The sequence below is a fragment of the Euphorbia lathyris genome, chromosome 1 (genome assembly GCF_963576675.1).
Source record: "Euphorbia lathyris chromosome 1, ddEupLath1.1, whole genome shotgun sequence".
NCBI lineage: Eukaryota > Viridiplantae > Streptophyta > Magnoliopsida > Malpighiales > Euphorbiaceae > Euphorbia > Euphorbia lathyris.
This window is the reverse complement of record NC_088910.1, coordinates 75065531-75077830: the sequence shown is the minus strand read 5'-3', so window position 1 is coordinate 75077830 and position 12300 is coordinate 75065531. Positions and strand designations below refer to the sequence as shown.

General features: G+C 35.8%; 1 non-coding gene across 1 annotated transcript; it reads left to right on the top strand.

Moving 5' to 3' along the window:
- Nucleotides 1–8230: 8230 nt before the first annotated feature.
- Nucleotides 8231–8337, top strand: LOC136216167 (small nucleolar RNA R71). The gene has a single exon (XR_010683157.1). It is a non-coding gene; the product is annotated as a small nucleolar RNA R71 (small nucleolar RNA).
- Nucleotides 8338–12300: the final 3963 nt, after the last annotated feature.

Sequence of the window (12300 nt, the reverse complement as noted above, 5' to 3'; positions counted from 1 at the left end):
TCCAAGAGGTAATTTCAAAACTAAATCTGAATTTAGCTCTAAAAGTGACCAAACGCCTCAGGTTGATTCAAAAGCATTTGGGAAGTTGCAAATTGGTGGAACTACTCCAAAATACAAAACTACTGAAAAACCCACAAGAACTCGTGAAATTGTGTGTTTTAAGTGCCAAGGGAGAGGGCACTATGCAAGAGAGTGTTCGAATCAAAAGGCGATGGTTATGAAGCATGGTGAGTTAATATCCGAAAGTGAGTCCGAACATGAATCAGATGATATGCCCACCTTAGAAGATTGTAGTGATATAGAAGAGGTGGATAGTAAAGGAGGACATGGAGTTAACTTAGTCACTCGTAGAACATTGAAGATGGGAGTGAGTGGTGACATTGAGCAACGAGAGCACATCTTTCATGCTCATTGCAACATACTTGGAAAAACATGCTTACTAATTATTGATGGAGGAAGTTGTTGCAACGTGGTAAGCAATGTGTTAGCAAGCCGATTAGGGATATCAACAATTCCACATCCCAATCCTTATCGGTTACAATGGTTGAATGATAGTAACGAACTCAAAGTTACTAAACAGGTGCTTCTGAACTTTTCTATTGGTTCTTTTTCTGATGAGGTATTATGTGATGTAGTACCTATGCAAGCATGTCATGTGTTATTGGGGAGGCCTTGGCAATTCGATCGATCAGCACTACATCATGGTCGAACAAATAAATTTACTATTGCTAAGGATGGGAAGAAGTATATTTTGCCACCTTTATCACCTGCTGAAGTGTTTGAAGATCAGCTCTACATGCAAAGAATGTTACAAGAACAATCTGTGAGAAGGGAAAAGGTTAAGGCGAGAGAAAATAAGAGTGATAAAATCAGTGAGGGTGTGAAGAGAGAAGAGGTGAGTGAAAAGGCATTAGTGAGGTCGAGAAATGAGGGTGAGAGGAGAGAAAAAGAGAGGAGCATTAACAAAAGCCAAAATCTATCTTTATATGCTAAATTGAGGGATGTAAAGCAAGCTGATTTTGAAAACAAAAATTTATTATTATTTTATTGTAAGAGTTTTTGTTTATCTTCTGTAAGTCAGTCTAACCTTCCTTCTAGTATTTCCCCTCTTTTGCAGGAATTCAAGGATTTATTCCCCGAAGAGATGCCTAATAAGTTACCCCCGATTCGAGGAATTGAGCATCAAATTGACTTTGTTCCCGGAGCACAAATTCCAAATCGACCAGCCTATAGAAGTAACCCTGAGGAGACAAAAGAACTACAAAGGCAAGTCGAGGAACTAATGGCAAAAGGGTTGATTCGTGAATCTATGAGTCCGTGTGCTGTACCAGTCATCCTAGTACCAAAGAAAGATGGAACTTGGCGGATGTGCATCGATTGTAGAGCCGTCAATAAAATCACGGTAAAGTATCGTCATCCTATCCCTAGGTTAGATGATATGTTGGATGAATTAAATGGGGCTGTTATTTTCACTAAAATAGATCTTAAGAGTGGGTACCATCAGATTCGCATGTCATTAGGAGATGAATGGAAAACGGCTTTTAAGACTAAGCATGGTTTATATGAGTGGTTAGTTATGCCTTTCGGTTTAACAAATGCACCTAGTACTTTCATGAGATTAATGAATCATGTTTTGAGAGAGTTTATAGGTAAATTTGTTGTTGTTTATTTTGATGACATTCTTATCTATTCTAAATCTGAGGCAGAACACATAGAACATGTTAAGGTTGTATTAGATGTTTTGAGAGAACAGAAATTATACGCTAACCTTTCTAAGTGCTCATTTTGCATGGAGAAAGTTGTGTTTTTGGGTTTTATTGTTTCAGCACAAGGAGTTTCTGTTGATATTGAAAAGGTGAAAGCCATTCAAGAGTGGCCAACGCCAAATTCAGTTACCGAGGTGAGGAGCTTTCATGGCTTGGCGAGTTTCTATAGGAGGTTTGTGAAGAACTTCAGTACCATTGCCGCACCACTAACCGAGGTAATAAAAAAGAATGTTGGCTTTAAGTGGGGCAAAGCACAAGAGGATGCTTTTGAGATGCTTAAGGCAAGACTAACTTCTGCCCCCGTTTTAGCACTTCCAAACTTTGATAAATCGTTTGAAATTGAGTGTGATGCGTCGGGAGTAGGGATTGGTGCTGTTTTAATGCAAGAGGGTCGACCTATATCCTTCTTTAGTGAAAAACTTAGTGGTGCAACCTTAAACTATCCCACTTATGATAAAGAACTCTATGCATTAGTTAGGGCTTTGCAAATGTGGCAACATTATTTATGGCCTAAAGAGTTTGTGATCCACACCGATCATGAATCCTTGAAACATCTTAAGGGTCAACAAAAATTGAACCGAAGACATGCCAAGTGGGTGGAATTTATAGAGACGTTTCCTTATGTGATTAAGTATAAGCAAGGGAAGGAAAACGTAGTTGCTGATGCATTAAGTAGGAGAGTTAGCTTATTGAATGTGATGCATGCTAAGTGTTTAGGATTTGAGTATATCAAAGAATTATATGTTGATGATCTAGACTTTGCATCTATTTATAAAGCTTGTGAACTTACTGCTTTTGGAAAATTTTATAGACATGAGGGCTACTTATTTAGAGATAATCGATTATGCATGCCTAAATGTTCACATAGAGAATTTCTTGTGAGGGAAGCCCACGGTGGAGGTTTGATGGGGCATTTTGGGGTTGCTAAGACTTTGGACATGATTTCTGAACATTTCTTTTGGCCTCATATGAAACGTGATGTGGAAAGAATATGTGCTAGTTGTATTAATTGTAAGAAAGCTAAGTCTAGAGTTATGCCTCATGGTTTATACACTCCATTACCTGTGCCGAATGAACCTTGGACTGCTATATCCATGGATTTTGTGATGGCTTTACCTAGGTCTAAGAGAGGTAATGATTCCATATTTGTGGTTGTAGATCGCTTTTCTAAGATGGCACATTTCATACCATGCCATAAAACTGATGATGCTATTAATATTGCTAACTTGTTCTTTAGAGAGGTTGTTCGTCTGCATGGGATGCCAAAGAGTATAGTTAGTGATAGAGATCCTAAGTTTTTAAGCTATTTTTGGAAGACTTTGTGGAATAAATTGGGGACTAAACTGTTGTTTTCTACTTCTTGTCACCCTCAAACTGATGGTCAAACCGAAGTAGTAAATAGAACTTTAGGACAACTTCTTAGGGCAGTTATTCAAAAGAATCTTAAGTCATGGGAAGAATGCCTACCATTTATTGAGTTCGCTTATAATAGGGCTATACATTCATCTACTAACTTCTCACCATTTGAAATTGTTTATGGTTTTAATCCTTTGACACCATTAGACTTGATCCCTTTGCCTGTTGATGAAAGGAAAAGTTTAGATGGAAAGAAAAAGGCAGAAATGGTGCTTAAGTTACATGAACAAGTGAAACAACAACTGGAGAAGAAGAATGAGCATTATGCAAAGCAAGCTAACAAGGGTCGACAATGTGTTCTATTTGAACCCGGTGATTGGGTGTGGTTGCATATGCGCAAGGAAAGGTTCCCCGCTCAGAGAAAATCAAAGCTACATCCTAGAGGCGATGGTCCATTTCAAGTAGTCGCACGAATTGGGGATAATGCCTACAAGCTCGACTTGCCAGGTGAGTATAGTGTGCATGCAACTTTTAATGTGGCTGATTTATCTTTGTTTGATGTAGGAGATGAAGATTTGAGGACAAATCCTTTTCAAGAGAGAGGGAATGATGTGATATCAAAAGCACAAGAGCATGGAACAAAGGAGCTTGGAGTTAAGGAGCCTAGTAGAAGCATGAGGGATCCATTGGAGCTGTCAATTGGACCTATGACGAAGAATCGTGCAAAGAAAGACCAACAAATGCTTAATGGACTCATCTTGAGCTTCTTTAAACAAGGAATGAATTCTAGCGAAGTCATTAAAGATGGTGTGTTTTTGTGTTGTATCCAAGCCCAAGCCCATAATAGTGATATGTAAAAAGGTTGATCATATTTTAAGAGAAGCTTTGGACTTGCATGTGTTTGGCATGTGCAAAACCCATTGGGACTCATTAAAATTAATGCTATAACCTTATAGGTTTGATTGGGCTTATTTCTAGCTAATTAAAAGGCCCAAATAATGTTAATTAATGGGCTGAAATTGGGCTCTAAAGGACAAAAACGAATTTAATGTTTTTCCTTGTCTAATTAGGATTTCTTTTACCTTGATGCACTAGGATTCAACTTTCTTTTTAGTTTAGGTTTAGGTTTATTTTGTAGCCTATATAAAGGCTTGTATTCTTCATTATTTTCATCAATCAGAAATCAATATTTTTATGAACAAAAGTTCTTTTTTTCCTTTGGGAATTATTTTCAATCCGGGATTGAATTCTTTATTGTGAGCTTGAGAGACCGGGTCATCATTCTTGCAATATTATCTTGATCGTGAACAAGTATTTTGGTAAGGTACTTGTGAATCGCCAAACACTCAGGTTCCAATTTAATTATTCGAAGGTGTAAGGTCAGATCTCCTTTCATTGTCTTTAATTCTTTGGGATTGGTTTGTTATCACCAATTTATGTTTGTTATTTGATTCTATTAATTCCTTAAGATAGATTGGGAAAACTTGTTGATTTGGTTATTATCTCTTTTTCATAACCAATATCACATCACTGTCCGGTGCATAATTCAATTATACCACAACCGAGAAAGAAATGCTAGCGGTAGTTTTTGCATGTGATAAGTTTAGGTCGTACCTGCTAGGATCTAAAGTTATTATTTATACCGATCACGCAGCTTTAAGGTATCTATTTGCTAAAAAAGATTCAAAACCGCGTCTGATTAGATGGGTTCTGTTATTACAAGAATTTGATATAGAAATTAAAGACAAAAAGGGAGTAGAAAACCTTGTCACTGTCATCTATCAAGACTTGAAGATGAAAACGGTCCTATAGGTGAAACTATCGCTATACAAGATGATTTCCCTGACGAATATCTCTGTCAGATAAAAAGTGTCATGTCACCATGGTATGCGGATATAGCTAATTATCTCGCAGCTAACGTTGTTCCAGAAGGGTTAAATTTTCAGCAAAAGAAAAAATTCTTTTCTGATGTTAGACAGTATTTTTGGGAAGATCCTTTCTTGTTCAAAACTTGTGGTGATGGTATGATTAGGAGATGCGTTAGTGAAAATGATTACGGGTCTATAATGTCAGAATGTCATTCTAGCTCTTATGGAGGGCATAACAGCGTTAGTAAAACAGTGGCTAGGATATTAGAATATGGATTCTTTTGGCCTACATTGTTTAACCAGGAATTTAGGAAGGAAAGATGAGATGCCTCTCACAAACATGTTAGAAGTTGAAGTCTTCGACGTGTGGGGGATCGATTTCATGGGTCCTTTTCCCCATTCTTTTGGTAAAACTTATATTTTAGTCTCCGTAGATTATGTTTCAAAGTGGGTTGAAGCAATTGCAATCCCTACAAATGATGCTAAGGTTGTTGTTAAGTTTCTTGAAGATATATTTTGTAGATTTGGATGCCCTAGAATCATGATAAGTGATGGAGGTACCCATTTCATAAACCGGAGTTTTGAAACACTTATGAGAAAATATGGAGTACACCACCGCGTATCTACGCCATACCATCCTCAATCGAATGGTCAGGCGGAAATATCAAATAGAGAACTCAAATGGATTCTAGAGAAGACAGTTTCGTCTTCAAGAAAAGACTGGTCTTGTAAACTTTACAATGCGTTATGGGCATATCGTACTGCATTTAAAACACCAATAGGAATGACACCATACAGATTAGTGTATGGGAAAGCATGTCATTTTCCAGTAGAATTAGAGCATAAAGCCTATTGGGCTATTAAAACACTTAACTATGATTTGCAACAAGCAGGTAAGAAACGTTTGCTCAACTTAAATGAGTTGGATGAATTACGTCATTTATCTTACGAAAATGCAAAAATATATAAAGAAAAAGTGAAAAAATGGCACGACGCCAAGATTAAAGTCAAAAGCTTTAGCATTGGAGATAAGGTGCTGTTATTTAATTCACGACTCCGATTGTTTCCAGTAAACTTAAGTCCAGATGGACAGGACCGTATTTAGTCATTAAAACATTCGACTATGGATCTTTAGAACTTGAAGGACCTAACGGAGTTCGCTTTAAGGTTTACGGTAATAGATGCAAAATTTATTATGAAAATGCTCCAATTAAGGAAATTGAGTTCATATCAAAATTTCATGAAGATTAATTCGTTAATTTTCGTGTACTTTTTTCGTTTTGTTTTTGTTTGAATTTTTATTAGTTTAGATTTTTTTGTTTTATTTTATTTTTATTTTTACACATGTCATTTTTATGATTTTTTCGTTATTAGATAAATTTATATTAAGTTTTAGATACATGAAAATATATTTAAGTCATGTTTTTAATCAGATTTTAGATTAATAGTTCGAATTAGAAGAAAATCAGTGATTCTCAGTCGAGAATTTAGAATTCTCAGTTGAGAATTCACACTTCCTCGTCAACCATGAAATGAAATTTTTCCCAGTTTAAAACTAAATTCGTTACTTCACATCTAGACAAAACTTTATCCAAATTTCCTAAACATGCATCGAAAGAATCTCCGTAAACTGAAAAATCATCCATAAAAACTTCCATGATATCTTCAATGAAATCGTTAAAAATCGCTTTGTTCATATCAAACTCGATCTTATCTTCTCCTATCCTTAAAACTACTTTCCCTTCCGACACATCAACTAGAGCACGTCCCGTGTTCATAAACGGTCTACCAAATATTAGTGGACAATTAACGTCATATGCAAAATCTAATATAACGAAATCGGTAGGAAAAATAAATTTGTCAACTTTAACTAAAACATCCTCAATTATACCATATGGTCTCTTAGTGGTTTGATCCGCTAATTGCAAAACCATATTGGTACGTTTGATATCTTCTTCTAAACCTAACTTATTAAAAATAGACAACGACATTAAGTTTATACTCGCTCCTAAATCACAAAGACAACTTGGGAATTCAATATCTCCCAATTTACACGGAATAGTAAAACATCCGGGATCTTTGAGTTTAGTAGGCAAATTACTCGACACTATCGAACTATAGTCTTCAGTTAATGAAATGGATGAAATTCCTTCCCAACTAATTTTTTTTTGAAATTAAATCTTTTAAGAACTTCCCATAGTTGGGAATTTGCGTAATCGCATCCATAAACGTCAAATTATGTGCAAATTTTTAAGTTTATCCAAAAATGTTAAAAGTTGTTTGTCATAGTCCTTATTTCGGACTTTGTGTGGAAAAGGTGGTCTGGGTACAAAAGTTTTTGTACTTGAGTCAATTGGTGAACTTTTTGTGTTGGATGTATCTTCTTTGGACTTTGGTAAATCAGTTCCTGGTAAAGTCGAATCTCCGGGCATTTCCGGACCTAAGTAATTTTTTCCTGAACGAAGAGTGATAGCCTTTACATGCTCTTTCGAATTTTCTTCCGTATGGCTAGGAAGACTTCCCTCTTTTCGGGATGGAATTGATTTAGCAATTTGTACAATTTGAACCTCCAAATTATGGATGCTAGGTGAATGGTTTTTAATAAGCTGATCGAATTTATTCTCGATCCGTTTAAAACCATCGTCGTGATTACTTATTTTTCCACTCATAGCATCTATAAATTTGTCGATTTTAGAAGATAAAGTGTTAATCGTATCTCTTGATTGGTTTTGATAATTATTGGTACGATTTTGATTAGCATTTACATTATTATTATTATCTTTCCAGTTAAAGTTAGGATGATTTCTCCATCCAGGATTATAAGTATTAGAATAAGGGTTATTGGTTTGGTTTTGCCCTTAGACAAAATTTACCTGTTCAATCTCGCTCATACCTTCATAATCCACATCCATTTGGATTGGATTACCATTAGAATCGCACGGTGCCATGAACCTATCAATTTTGTGCGATAAGGCAGAAAATTGGGCTTGTAACATCGCAACTGGATCAAGATTCACTATACCTTTAACTGATGACGTAGTTGAGGATGATGGTTTCGCCATTGGTACATGTCCATGCTCCGCGGGCCACATACTACTGTTGATTGCCATTTCCTCCAAAAGTTCTCTAGCTTGGGCCGACGTTTTCTTCATGAATAGCCCTCCCGACATAGCATCTAATGAACCTCTAGTTGTAGGATTTAATCCATTATAAAATGTTTTCATTAAAAGTTCAGCGGACAATTGGCGGTGTGGGCATAAATGTTGAAGTTCTTTAAAACGTTCCCAAGTTTCATAAAGAGTTTTATTATCATTTTGAGAAAAAGATGTTAACTCCTTTATGACTCTTGCAGTTTTTGCTAAAGGAAAATATTTTGATAAAAATGCTTAGGCTAATTGTTCCCAAGTTGCAAATCTTGCACCTGGCATCGAAGTTAACCATTCTTTGGCTCTGTCCTTCAAAGTGAAAGGAAAAAGGCGAAGTTTGATTGCTTCGGCAGTCACATCGGGTATTTTAAAAGTCTCACAAATTTCAAGAAAATTTGTCAAATGGGTGTTAGGATTTTCGCTAGGTAACCCATAAAATGTTACATTATTCTGCAACATATTAAGCAATGCTGGCTTAATTTCAAATTGGTTTGCAGTGATTCTGGGTCTAACGATACTATTGGTTACACCGGCCACCCCTGGCCTAGCGTAATCCATAAGTGTTGGTGGATCTGCCATATTATCAGACTCGGTATTTCTTGTTTTTAATGGAGTTTTGTTTTTGTTTTTCTTGTTTTTCTTGTTCTTTTTAATGGTTTTTTCAATTTCTGGGTCTATAGGGTCTGGTGCAATGCCTGAACTTCGAGAACTGCACATGAACTTGAAATCTTGCACGAACCGAAACTACCTTCAAAACAGAATTTGAGAAAAAAATAAATAAATAAATAAATATGTTAGTAAATTAAAATTAATAAATTACAAAAGTTAAAATAAGTATGTATAAACCTAGATTCGAAATAAAACACTAAAAATCTAAATTTTTTGTTAAAAATTTTGGCGTTCCCCGGCAACGGCGCCAAAAACTTGTTGAGCGATTTCCGCAAGTGCACGGTTTCGCTTGTAGTAATAAAAAGATATCGATCCCACAGGGAACGTTTTTTAACGAAAACTTATTTTAATTCAGTTTGATTCACGTTTTAGGTTTATAATATGGAAAATCGTTTAATTGGATTTGGTTTTGAAATTGATAGAATAAGAATTAGATTAGAGTATGTAGAATGTTAGAAATCAATTCTGTTTTTAGTATGAATTTACAAGACAGAAACGCTTAGTGTTTAGAAAAAGAGAATAAATGTTTTCATTTGCATTAAGCAAAGAAAGCAACTTTAAACTTTGCATAAATTATAAAAATGTAATAACGTAAACTCTTTTAATTAAAAGGCTTTGAACCGCAGACAATCCTCCTACGGTCGGGTTAGATTGCTACCTTAACCAAATTAATACTTTTGTCCAAGAATTAATTTGTCTAAGTGTTCAACAAAGTTTCCTTGTAATGATTTTGAATTCAACTACGTTTTAATGAAAACACCAGAACTCACTTCGGATCAATTACAGAAGTGCTACATAAAAATCTATTGAATTGCATAAACTTTATTAGATGAAGTATGAATTTGATACAAGTTTACAGAGAACAAAAAGCATGGAAGCTTTCGTCAACTTTCAAGTGAACGGGTTCTCAATCCTTTCCTTGAACCTCGATTAGAGTTTGTCAGGCTCCTGGGTCGAATCCTCTACTTATTCTTCTCGCTGAATCTTCAGAATAGAGACTAGTCTATCTACTACCAAAATGTAAACTAATATAAACTGATCTTAATCTAAATCTAAATGCTACTCTGTTTGTAATTATTTGATAAACAATGTGTGTACATCATCATATTGCTTTTACAAAATCGAACTTCTAACTCTGAATTGCTTGACTCAGAATTTCTGCATTAATTCTGTACTAAATCTTCTCTTCAATATTTCATATCAACTCTGAGATCAACTCTCTATTTATAGATGTTGAAGAGTCGGGTCTAAGGAACATGTCTGCTGCGAAGAGGCGTTCTTATCCAATCGAACGGACGCGTTTCTTTGAAAACGAACATGTGAATGTTGTGCTTCCTGAAAATCTGAACTTACCGAGAATATAAATTCTCGACCGAGAATGGGGGAACAGATTTTCAACCTTCGAAATGAAAGGGGAAAATGTCAGGGCGACGCGTGTCGCGACCGAGAATGGAGGATTCTCGGTCGCGACACGGGATTAATTTCCTCCGTCTTGACTTCGTCCTCGTCCTCATTTCGGTGCGTTTGATTTTCGTCGTCTTTGACTCTTTTTGTAGGGTTTTTCCTTTATTTTTAATGTAACGTCCTGATCCAATACCATGTAGATATTGTCCGCTCTGGCCCAAATCCAACACATTGGGCCTCACGGCTTTAAAACACGTCTCTATGTATTGGATTCACATCTTACTAATAAGCCCCAATCACTCCCTCTCCATTTTCGATGTGGGATTCAATTCATTCCTATCCCCATCGCCATCCCTTAGGGCCGCTCCTTGCTCAGGTCTTCTACCCCGGCGCCACCCATTCCGGACCGGGTCGTTACAGGTCCACCAACTTCCGCCTGGTTCGTCCCCGAACTACACATCGTACGTGAAGAGTCGGCTCTGATACCAATTGTAACATCCCGGTCCAATACCATGTAGATATTGTCCGTTTTGGCCCAAATCCAATACATTGGGCCGCACGGCTTTAAAACGCGTCTACATGTATTGGATTCACATTTTACTAATAAGCCCTAATCACTCCCTCTCCATTTCCGATGTGGGATTCAGTTCATTCCTGTCCCCATCGCCATCCCTTAGGGCCGCTCCTTGCTTATGTTGGTGTTTGTGCCTAATTATGATAATTGCTTAGTTTCCTATGTGTTTTCAACGTGACCTGGGACGGGGGTTACATTAATGGTATCATAGTGCCAGTTTTACGATTTCTAGGGAGTATTAGATATATTGTGACATTCCTAGGATTTAGAACATGATATTAACATTCATGCATGAACAGCACGTTTAGCGTCCACATTGAGGAATCATATCATCCAATAAGAATGATAGTGTTGGTCAAATATCTAGTATAGAGTCGGTAATATATCACGATGTTAGAGTAGCGTAGCGGAAGCATGGTAGATCTAATCTTCCTTCCTTTTTCGAGGTGATGTTTGATAAAGAATTTCGAGATCGAATTTTTTTTAAGGAGGGTAGAATTGTAACATCCGTAATTTTACAGTAGATATTTTGCAATTTTTATTATAATAAGATAAATATATTAATCAATATAAAATACAATTTTAATAATAATTTAGTATACATCAGCTATTAGTTTTGAGTTTTATAATGATATTATTATTGATATTATTTTACTATTATTATTTTAATTATTATTATTATTATTATTATTATTAGTTTTGACATCATTAGAATTAGTGGGGAATTAGGTTGAGTTTTTCGAATGAGCAGAAGAACCGTTTACGCCGTGGGTCTGCAACTTCAATTCTTTTTTTTTCTTTTACCCTAATTTCCTCCGTAACTTCTTATCTCAGTCATTCCTTGAAACGAAAATTATACCATTAAATTCCTTATTTCGTGAGAAAGATTTTAAGACCACTATTGATATTTTTCTAAGAAAAAAGTAGTGACTGAAGCGCGTAACTTTTACCGTGAAAGTGTTAGCTCCTGACCTTTTAGGCGGTTTTAATTATGAAGAAAGTGTACTTTTTGACTCTCCAAATCATTGGCTATTTCGTGGTAGTTTCGGTTCACGCTTCTGAACTCTGGTGAACCTCCGACGGCTGACCATCGCACTCCGACGAGACTCCGGGGAGCCAATAACGGGTCAATTAGAACCTGAATAATCTGATTAGCTTTTTGGAACGAGAGGTAAACTTAATTTGCTTATGTTTATATATATGTCTATATATATATATATATATATATATATATTTACATGAGTGTCTATTGATATTTTGTCATTGAATAATTAAATGTACGTTGAATGAATGTTGAGTATTTGGTTATCATTTAATTGGCACTTGATTTATATACATGGTGATTTGAGATTTGGAGTTTCAAATGTTATTGTATGATTGAATTTATTGATATAAGGCTTTGTTTTTTTTAAAATCATGTTGCTCATGTATTTACCTATTAAGGTATTAGCTGTGAAATTATACCATGATAGAATGGAAATGCATATGAGTTCAGAAGTTTATGAATTACGAAATTG